Source organism: Nipponia nippon, unplaced genomic scaffold (genome assembly GCF_047370975.1).
Source record: "Nipponia nippon isolate SJK-2023a ecotype South Korea unplaced genomic scaffold, ASM4737097v1 scaffold_31, whole genome shotgun sequence".
Taxonomy (NCBI): Eukaryota; Metazoa; Chordata; class Aves; order Pelecaniformes; family Threskiornithidae; genus Nipponia; species Nipponia nippon.
In genome coordinates, this window is record NW_028262349.1 from 2679329 (window position 1) to 2690991 (window position 11663).

The window sequence follows — 11663 nt, forward strand, 5'->3', positions numbered from 1 at the left end:
TTATGTTGCACTTCCTTGATCTTTGTCACCTAGGACTTTATCAGTAGCAGTTTCTGTTTTCTTCCAGGTCATTGTTAACAACATTGAATGGTAAGTGATGCTAAAGAAAGATCAAGAACTAATAAACCTGCTTGATTAAAATTTAAATGAGATCTCAAGATGTAGCAGCTTGTGTTTGGACCCATTCGCGTGTGCACGCCATATTGATTTGTCATGTTCTTGTTTCTTCTTGTGAAAATCACTCTGCACCGAGGCAAATCCTTACCGAGGTTTGCCTGTTACAATCAGCACCGCCGCCTTATTTAAAACACCACGGTCATTACCTAAACCATCTTTATTTACAATTCTTGTTACGTATCAAGTCCTTCCAGTCTCTCGCCCGGGTTTATGTAACACTGACAGGCATATCTGGGTCATTCTGTTTACCCTGTTAAAATATTGACATAATATTCACATTCAGGTCACCTGGGGCTTCCCCACTGTTAGCATTAACCACCCGGATACATCCTTAGTTGGTTCTTTTGAAACGCTCACTCATAAGTTACCCAGACCTGGCAACTTAATATTGTTTGAGATGAGCAGCAGTTGTTTTAACATCCTCCTTAGTTACTGGAATGGAAAGTATTTCAACATCATTATTGTCTGATCTGAATACAGCATCTGGCTTCTTCCCAAAGAGAGAACAGAAATATTTTTTAGCACTTCTGCTTTTTCAGCATGATTATTGACAGTTCTATCACATCTATTCATTGTGACGGCAATCTTAATTCGTTTTAGCGAAAGCCTTATTAACTTAGTTCACCAAGATTAGCAACAGTCAAGCGTTGATTCTTTCAACCACTGCGTGCTTTAGCTAGGCAGACTTCTATCGATGCGAAGGAAAAATCAACTTAAATTCCATTTCAATAAATAAGTCAAATTATATAAAGAAAACTTTTCTCAGAAATATGCAAGAAAATACTGTTCCTGTTATTAAAGTACGTTCATGGTTCAGTAAATCATGCAAAACCCCAGCTGTTTAATGAATTTAATCGAGGTAATTATGTATTGTTACTTGAATTTGCTGTGTGCAGAATGACAGGGTTCAGCTGTAAATGATTTTTTGTCATTTTTGATTTGGGGTCTCTTCAAACCTAAACAATTTATGCCAGTTTTTTAATTATCAGCTTTGATTAGGTACGTAGTTGTGTTTCTGCCAGCTTTTACTGATGTGTGTGTTGAATGCACATGTTGTATTGCAGATGTCCCTTTCAGCTGCCAATTGAAAACACATTTGAGAGCTCTTTTATTTTTTTTACAGAACTGTGAAATGATACCACAGTTTCAAAAACTCTGCAAGCATGTTTAATTGTATCAGTGAAACTGCTTAAAATATCAGTCACTGATTATGACTAGCAGTTTTCAGTTGTTGCCAAATACTTTTTATTACAGAATCAAATATCTGGTGAAGAAATGGGCACTAAGGGTGTGGAATAACAGGAGCATAGGTCAGAATGTACCTATGTGGTTTCATTCAGAAAAATTACTCTTACTATTAACAAGCACGTAACAGCCTCCACGAAGTCGGAAGCGCAGTAAGATGAACCTCATTTAATTCTGGAATACAGTGGGTGTTACACTGTGAGATTCCACGCGAGTCACGTCTTTCCTGGTCTGCGTTTTGGGAGAGAGCTAACATAATTGGTTGGAGATGACAGGAGAAAAAGTAAAATGATGTTTTATCATCTCTTATGTCCACTTGGGACAATTGGTAATGTTGTAAGACAAGTTAACTGGTTTTAGAAGTGAGAACTGTGTTTGGGGTTTAACTAATGCAGGAAAAAATTCTGTTTGAGGGAACTTCAAAGAACTAATCAGATGCACTTTTCTCTCTTTTTAATTTGTGAGATCTGTTGCAGTCTGAGTCAGCACGGCAGATGCAGATGGCCTTCTTAGCAGATTTTTTTGTCGCTTTGAAGTTCACAGGTTTTAACTGGGGGAGGGGGAGCGCAGACTGGACAAAGCTTAAAACCAGCCACAAGCAGAGAGTTACTTAGAAGTGAGGAAGGCTTTGGGTTTTTTTTCCTTCACTGACATACAGAACACTTTATAGGTTACGGTTTTATCCGATAAGTGGAGGTTTATTCACCATATACAAAGCAGGAGTCCGTATAGGGTGCAGGGTGAAAAGCCTTGTTTAACGTGATGAACATGTGGGGTTTAGTTCTCGTTTATGAAATACCTTCTTTGTACTGCACCTGTATTATTTATTAGTCATATGTCCTGCAGTTGAGTAATGGGAAATACTGGAGCAGGCATTTCATTAACTGTGACACTGTTAATTGGTATTGCTCGCTGCCTGGAATTACTTTCCCTGTTTGAATACATGGAAGCATGAATCAGAGCTTAGTGAATTAGCCAGTGAGAGGAAGACAGGCATCTTTGCATGATAGGCTGCATGTATAGAGCAGCTGATCTCATTTGTCTTCCTGCACTGTGAAGTCCTTTTCAGACTTAGATCACCGAAGTATTCAGAATGGTATATATTTTTTTTCCATGATCACAATTAGTTATATCATTATGATTAAGCTTTGAAACTTCGCTGGGATATTTTGGGACGGCCTTTTTTCCAGACGCTTATGTCCATTGTTGTGACCATTTTTTCTCTTGAGCTATTAATGCCTACCTTTTAGGTTATATATATATATATTTAAATTCCTGGATACATCTGAGCTTAGGAACAGTGTATTGTGTCTTGTAGGAACTGCTTTCTATTCAGAAACCAAACTTCAGCTGCTTTTTTCACGCACCTGAAAATTTACTCCCAATTGTTCAGCTGATATGCCTTATTGCTGACTATAAGCTCTAGGGTGGAATTAAGTGCCAGTCGTCAGGGTTGGTACTGATCCAAATTATTAATATTTGGTGCTATAGTATATACAGCAATTATAGTTTAAGAGAATAATGCTGTTGAAATCCCTTGAACGGTTACAGCTATTCTTGAGCAATAAAATGCTTTTCAAGGGACAGCCTAATACAATGCAACTTTGTAGAATGAGTTGTGAAATTTTCTTTTCATTTGCCACATAAAGTGCCAAATAAATGTTTGCAATAAAAATACAAGCCTGGGAAGAATGTGTTTTGCCAATTACAGCATAATGTGGGCTACAAAGAAGTGTTCAGAATGGAGTTCAGTATGGATGTTAGTGTCAGGTTACAGCAGGGAAAAGGGTGCCTTAATTTGCCAAATAACTGGTGTGTTTTTTATCCCACATTTGCAAGGAAAATCACTGCCTTTGAAAGAAAAGAGATGGGTCTAATTCTCTGCAAAAGGAATTCAGGGAGGAGAAGCAGGCAGTCTTCTGCTTGGTGAGAAACCAATGCATGGGGACGGCAAAACTCTGATTGATGGTGGCCAATCCCTTCAGCTGGTGGTTGCCACATTTAGCTCCTCCAGTTGGCCAGCGCTGGGAAAGGGGGGGCACAGGGTGGGATTAAAGCTTCTGTAGCAGAAGTGGTGCAAGCCACACTGGGCCCGGTGGTAACAATTTAGGGGGCCCTTTCTCCTATTGCTCAAGAGCTTGCATGATTCACTCTCTTCCCTTTTTTTAAGTTTCATATCACAGAAAACAGAGTTATTTTTCAACATAACTTTTACTTCAGCCTAAAGTTAGATACCGAAACACTGTGTCCGTAGCTACAGCTACAGCCTGACGATGCTCTTGAAATAAAGCCTAGGATCCTGCTTGCTGAAAACATGCAAAGTAAGAGCTATCTTTTGCTCGCCTTCTTCGCGGACTGTTTTCTGTCTTCTTCTGCTTAAAAACCACCTGCTCCGATGAGATGGCAAAGCGTCTCATTCACATGAAATCAGTGCGAAGCAGCCAGCCAAGAGGCAGCGGCGTGTATGAGCGAGAGGGGATCCTTTGCAGCCTTTATATACCAGAGTTATTTTTAACCACAGCCTCCATGCTTATTACAGTGTTTCCTCTCTCAGACGCTCAGGAAGCCCACTTGGCTCTGTTTCCTGCTAACATGCGGCCCTGGCTCACAAAATCTCTGAGAACAACAGGCCTGAGACTGCTCGGCTCCATTAAAAAAACTGGCAACTTTTCAAGCCCTGACAGAAAACCTTTGAAAGCTCTGGATTTCCTCCAGCTAACGTATGAGGCTCCTACATCGGTGACAAATTAGACTGAAACAGCACAAAATGCTCCTATGTAAATAGCCTTTTTCTGCGTTCACCCTTTTAATAGTTCAAACATTATTTATAGTTATTTCTGTGGATGGAAAAATATTTTTATATTTTTCCAAAGATGGGTTCTAGTGAAATGTTTTCCTTGTTTGTTTGGGTTGTGTTTGTTTTTTTTTTCTTTTTCCTTCGAGATTTTTGTGACAGTTTTCTTAGGCTGCAGGAGCAACCTTTCCTTCCTGGAAACCAGGACAAAATGGCTGTTGTGAGCTCTTCAGTAAAAGGCCTGTGTCCAGCGCTGAGCACAAGTCTCTAAACGCTGCCATTCCTCAACTATTAAATAATAGTTATAACAGGCACAACTGACTTCTGATTTCCTGAGAGACAACAGAAGAGGTCAGTTGCACTTTATCGGTGCCTTTATCCATGCGTTTTACGCCTAACGTCAGTCCTTCGTATTTTATTTATTCTTGCAGACTTTTCACTGCAATTCCAAAGGGACTCGTGCTTCCAAAAATGCTTCCAAGTATCGGAATAGATGTGACCTTCAATGCTGAGAATGCTATTTTCTCCTGAGTTGACATTTTACAATATTCTAAGAAAATCTTACCATGAAGGGACTTCTCATGTCTGTCAGTAATAATGACTTGGAACCACAGATGATAACCCCAGAATATTAGACTTACGTGATCTTCTGATTTTCTAGGAGTATTTCCAGTAGTCTCATCTTTGCCTGGGTCAGCGTTGCCTTAAGGGTTATTTATTGCCCTGGGCATGAACAAGAACCATCTGGAACATCTACCTGGCCTCGGAGTCCCAGTATTTGTCTCAGACACTGGAGGGACGAGCATGGTCGTCGGGAGCAGGTTCACTGGAGCAGGAGGATTTCCCTGGCCTGCCCATTTTCTTGCTAGCTGGGCAGTAAGGTGTGTTTATTCTCCCCCTCAATTTTAATCATCCACAGCTTGAGCACGTAGGCTAAGGAATTGTAAAAGGCTCTGTTTGTACTTAAAAGAGAGAGTGAGGGAGAATTCATCCCCCCCCAGGATGATAGGGCCAGTTCTTAAACAGCTAAAGGCAATTGCAGTTAATACTATTCTAGCACTACAGATTTGTGAAATTCCCTCCTATGTTCTTTGTCCTTCTTAAAGGACTCTCTTCAGTCCTTCAGTCTCTTCAGCTGCGCCCTGAACCACTAGGTTATGCCTTATAGAAAGAAAAAGAAGTTATTCTGTTTTTTTAGGTTGACCATCTCTGTTGTTTTTGTATGACAGCAACATTATTGCCCTCTGCCTTTCCCTTGGAACTCGACTATTGTGTGAGAGCATCTCCAACGGGGAAGGTCATCTATATCACGAGGAAGAGAGTAAAATCAATGTCTGTTTTATTGGTATCAGTAACACTGCTTAAGCAGCTGTGGTTTGCTACACCAGTTATAGTGAAATACTGAACTGGGAGCTGGGCGTATCAAGCATGATCTCGAATGAGTAACTACGACCATCTCTCAGATGACCCTTATTCTGATTGAAATCAGTTTACTCCCAAAGTTATCTACATTTCACAGAGATGTGGTTAAAACTTTGCAGTTAAAAATTACTCTTATGAGAAAAGAAAAATGTAAACAGTTTCTAGATGTGAAAGAGCTGAATCCCACCTTTTGCAGCTTTTAGCAACTCATTCTGCTGCTCACTTGTTGCTTGTTTGGGGCTTTTATCTCATATCATACCCAACACTGGGGCTTTGGCTGTGCCAGGGGCACCCTCCTTTGAATGGATCTTGGCAAGCAAGTCTTAAATTCAGTGTATCATTTTGGCAAGTGATCCTTATTTTGCAAATGCAAGTTTTGTAGTTACAATCATAGGTCATAGCATTTGCCCGCATAGTTTATGGAACAAGTGTGCAATAGCAGATTCACATTTATTTTCAGGCAGGAAACCAAGAGTGCAAAAATGCATCATGAACTGAAGGGTCAGGGTGAAGCCTTTTTAAAAAAGAATCAAGGTGGTTGAGTTGCGTTTATCACGCGCCGTCAAGCGGTCTAAAATTGACTTGTTTTGATGCTATTTGCAGCTCACTGTAATGAAAAACTGACTTTGTGCAGATTGACTTTCTGCGTCACAACCTGTCTTGGGATAGTAATACCAACAAGGACAATTAGTTTAACTGTCGTTCACAATTGCTGTTTGTTTGTACTCGGTGGTTTATGGTAGAAACTGCAGGACAGCCTTCCATTCGAGCGCTTGCCAGTGGCCTCAGTAATTGCCCACTAGTCACCGAAGGACAGACTCACCAAGGACTTTCAAAGCTAACTTACCCTCCTTCAAATATAACTGAAATTTATAGCTAGCAGCTTCTAAAATAACTCACATCACTGCCACCTCCAAAAACAGCTCTGGGACCATGTGGCCTTGTGGTTATGGCTCTGGGGTTGTGGTGATGAAGTCAGAGATTCAAATCCAGTTGTAGGGAGATAAAAAGCTTCAAAGAAAGTGAAACTGTTTTTGCCTTGATTATGTGGAAATAATAACACCTCGTTTTACTTACACCTGAAAAACAAAATTCATAGCTAAAAATAAGGTCTGGTGCAGAATACCATGTCATGTCAGGAGGTGCACTGTGGATAAAAGCATGGGGCTGGTATGAAGAGAGCTCATTCGAATTGACCTGTCAGAGGGGTTTGCTTCTCTTGGTACATAATATCAAGGTGTAGGGTGATAAAAGTCAAGGTCTGAAGCCTCCACAGGCAACACAGTCAGAGCCTAAACACAGTCCACTGTGCTTTTCAATGTAGCTTTTGGCTGACCGACTGTGGGCTTGGGGTCTGAAGTAGGAAAGGAGTTTGTTTCCTTGCTTGCTTAGAGCCGCCCAGAGGTGTCTCGAAGCTCCTAGGGGCCATTTGCAGTGCATGGAGGGAGCTGCGTAAGAATCCCACAGATGCTAAACTGGAAATTGTTGTTATTGTACAATAATTAGTAGACGTAACTAGAATAATAGGTGTATAATTGTACATTATACAGGCTCAGGGTGGACGAGGTGCTTCCTGCTGTTAGAAGGCTGCTTTCCTGGACTGCAGTGTCTGTGTCCTGTCCCACGTTTTGGGGTCCTTCTGCTATGGGGTCCTGTAAGTTTTAATGAGTTGTCAGAAAAAGCAGACCCTGCTTCAGGTGGAGGATTTAAGAGGCTGCCACTGTGGGCTGGCCGATGTCTCGGGACTAAAACAGTGTCCTGTAGAGAGGTCTGTGTACGTTTACGTGCACACACATGCACACGATATGTATTCAAGTGCTTCAGGCCAAAGAGGGATCTAAACCTGGGCTAAATGTAATTAAATTGCTGAGTTATTTGGCACAAGGAAGCACACAGGTCTTTTCAGCTGGAAAGCTCTGACTTCCCCTGAATGTGCAGAATTATCACGAAGTCATTGCTATCCTGCTGAGTTGTTCCTATAGCCAGGCGATATGTTTCTGGGGGCCTTGCTGAGAAATCCTTGAGGGACCCTCCTTCAACAACTGGGCCAGCTCCAACATTGGCTTTAAAAGGGACCTCCCCACCCCCCAAAAAAAACCCAAAAATGCCACCAAACCCCTGGCCTTGTGATGTTAACTTTCAGGTTTTGTATCTCTCACTGATACTGGACTAAATTCCCACTGTTTACACATGGTACGAGAAGATTTTTAACTAAAGCTGAGAGTGAAAGTCAGGTTAAAGTCTCACTTCTTTGTACGTAGGATGTACGTGTGAAGGCATATGTCAGGGCATAAATGTCTACAGACTCTCTGCTACAGATCATAACAAGAGTAGCCCATGGTGCTATTAATCCTAAGAATAGCTATTATTGGGTTATGATGACATCTAGAAGCCCCAAGTGAGCTTGTCACATTTTTCTGCTTTATATAGTAGCATTTCAATGGAAAAACATAGAGATGATAATGAGCGTCAGTGGTACCTATTGTGTCCCAGTGCACAAGGAAAATCCGAACCTGATTCATCAGAGACAAGCTTGGCAGATTATTTCTTGAACTGCATCAAGATTTAGTCTACAGTAGAGACAAGCACTGAAGCATTTACAGAAAGAGAACTGATGTTTCCGTTGTTGGAATCCAGGGGATATCAAAGATGTCTTTGAATTTCTACAATTAGAAGGAGCCAAATAAAAACCAAATAATTTTCCAAGCAGATGGCCTTAGCCCTCAATACCAAAAATTATCAAACTCCCTAAGTAGTGGTTTTAAGATAGATGTTAATGGATCTTTGAGCAAGAAGCATTAGTGATCTGGACTACAGCAACATTTTAATTAAAAAGTTGTACAATAACAGACTCAAAATGTAAACTTCAAAACATTTAAAGCCTAAATTACCATGGGTTAAGAACTGGCATTGAGTATGTAATTTTTAACATTCCAGACTGCCTTCATTATAGTTCAAGAAGCCACAGAAATACACCGTTACGAGCCAGGAATAGTTCTTCCTTTTATTTGGAAAGAGAATTACAGAGGGAGCTATTGGGAACTGAAGTTTAGTTCCTAAAGCAGGAGCAGGCTACAATATTTTTATACACAACTGCAACCACAGACTTGCACTCATTCAAACATGCCGGACTAAATGGTGCCGGCTGTATAAATACTCAACACTAAGTTAAAACACAGGTTCTTTTTTATTTCAGCTTTGAAGGTTTATCATGCTATTTCTACTTTTGCAATATCATTTAAAGTCTAGATGCCTTATATATATATATAAAAATAAAAAAAAAAGAGTGCCAGTAACTTAAACCTACAAATTAAGACCATGGTTCTTCGGCCGGTTTGGAGAAAGGCTGATTCCGATCTGGTCATTGTTGATGGACACAATGCTTGCTTTCATTTGTGAACATGCGCTTAAAATTACAAAGTAAACCCTTCTGGTTTTGTTGCAATTTTTTTTTTTTCCAGCCAGTTACTCCTCAACTGCATCATAATGCTCATATAATCTTTTTTTCAGAAATTGGACTCACATAACTCGTTGGTATGCAAAATATGTAAGGCCCCAGTCTGCTCTGAATTACACCCATGCAAAGCGTTGAAACTTAAAAGGGAATTTAAAATATGCATGAGTAAGGAAAACAAATGGAGCCCTCAATTTGCAAAGCGCTTTGAGATCTTTAGAAGATCGTTGTACATTTTGTTACCTGTGCCCTCAAGAAAGGGAGGGGAGAGGACCTGATACTTAAACTAGGATTGTTGAAAACTCGGTTTTATCAGTGCTTTTGATAAATCAGAAGGGGTAGGAGCAGCTACTGTCCCACACTAATGTTCTAAATTTACTATAATTAATTAAAAAGCGCTAATGGAAAAATATCCTAAATCTCACAGCTTGTCAGAAATCAACTGTCGTCTTGTTTTGCCAAGAGCAGTAAATAAACCCTACATGAACAGACATGAAAGGACTTTCTAGAAGTGGTTGGCTGCGATAATTCCACTCGGGAAGGTGCTGAAGAGCGGCAGAGCCTGGCTGCCCTTGCGTTTCCCGTCCCTTTTCCCCGTGTTGTTATAAAAGAAGTGGAATTGATTTTGCTTTGTAGCGTCGTTGACTTGGACGCATGGAGCTGTGCTTCTGAAGCCTTAATTCGGGGAGAGAACACTTTTTACGTACTTTATAAACTGGTTTGACTATTTTCAGATTGACTATTGAACCACAGTAGAAGTGTATGGATTCAAGATATTTCTGGTGATTGTGTAACTGGAAAAAACTGTCCTGATTTTAAAGTATTTTTGGCATACAAGTGAAAGTAAATAAGCAATTTTAGAGACTCACTGGAAAGTAATTGCTCCTGCAGGACGTTAGCTGTGCCAGGAACTCTGGCAGATGCACTGAGCCCTCACTATTAAGCTTCAAATGAAAGCATTTTTTTAATGCAAAAGATCAAAACCAAGGATATATAATCTAAAATGTAAGGAATTTGGAAAGAATGGATGCCTGCGAAGGGAAATGTCTAAACATATGAACTGCATTAGGAGGGAATACAATGGAAGAAAAGCCTGATAAGCTCCAGAGCCACCTTGGCTTGCCATGGTGGGAAGCAGGAGCTGCGGTGGCAGTGGGGCGGCTGAAACGCTGGCAGTGAGGGTGTCGAGAGCCCCGAGCCTGGTCTGGGGATGGAGCTGCCTTCCTCCATGGCTCTGCTGGTGACACACAAACCTCTGGGGTTATCAGAGGTGATCTTGGGCTGATCAGCCCTGCAAGAGCTTGGACCAGCTGAATTGCTGACGACGATGACATGAGAAAGAGCAAGAGCAAGAGAAGCACCTTGTTTTGGGTGACAGTGAACCACTGGGACGGCAACCTTTAGACAGGAACAGTCTGTCCCCGTGCTTCCATCGAGTGATTCATCGGTGACTACGAAAGAGTCATAAAAGCACCACTGTCAGCTAATGTGTCATTAAAGGAAGTGTTCTGCTTTTTTTTCCTAAACAAGAAGTTAACGAAGTATTATTTTTCACTGCCTTCATGCTGTAAGCTGGCATTTCAAAGGCTGAAGCTACTGTCCTTTGTTGTTGCTTTACTTGCTCATCTTGAAGCTGTAATTGAATCCACCCAGGCTGTTTTGCAGGCCCCCGAACTGTTAGTTCTCTCCGCAGCCCCCTGTATGAAGCCCTGCTATTAGCTCCAGCAGCTGAACAGTAGATCAGTAAACCTCAAGGGGCTGTGGACAGCCACACACTCTGTAGTAAAGGACACAAGTGGCTTTGAAACTCAAGCCACCTGCAGAAAAACTTCAAGAGATATTTGGCCAACCCCCTCCCTCCGTCCAAGTTTTGTTTTTCTTTTCTTTTTTTCTTTCAACAAACATTTGCTTGAGCTGCCCTTTTCCTGGGTTCCAGCCTGGGGGCTATGGCACAGCACTGATTTTTCATGGGGTAGATATATCCTGAATCTTTGTATACGCTCCTCTGGCAATCCAGCCCAAACGGCTGTGTCCAAAGAAGCTTAAGCCTTCCTGAAACGCTCAGAATACTTCAGTACAGGATGACAGATGAAATAAAGCATTTTTAATGTTTCAGGATGTATGGCTTTGTCTTTAGGATTTGTGTCTGGGTTCAATCAACATAGTATCAAAGTATTAAATCAACCATATGAGCATTAGCTCTCCATTTACTCTAACGGGACATTCGCTTCCCTTCTGAGATGCACCAAGACAGGAGAGAGAAAAGCTTCCAGGTTACAATAAAATGCCAGCCAGCCAGCGAAGCTTAGCTATGTGCACATCTCTGGGCCCTTTTCCCTGAAAGTCAAGCCATGAATCTCAGCTCGGCCGCGCGCTGCACACCTGCGCCCTCGCAGCCGCCAAATAAATGAAAGTTGTTTCCCTCCTTGTGAGCAGCGAGTGAAAAAGCTGCGTGTGCTGGCCTCAGTTGGGATTTTCTTTTTTTTTTTTCACTCAGTGCTTTCTGCTTTTCTATAAAGTACTGTCATGGACAGTAAGTATGAGGTGCTGCAATTGTTCGTATTAGCAAAG

At 41.3% G+C, this 11663-nt stretch overlaps 1 long non-coding RNA gene across 1 annotated transcript; it reads left to right on the top strand.

Moving 5' to 3' along the window:
* Window positions 1-4093: 4093 nt before the first annotated feature.
* LOC148054334 (uncharacterized) lies at window positions 4094-11663 on the top strand. Its single transcript, XR_015707329.1, has 3 exons — window positions 4094-4199; window positions 4878-5097; window positions 9520-11663. It is a non-coding gene; the product is annotated as an uncharacterized LOC148054334 (long non-coding RNA).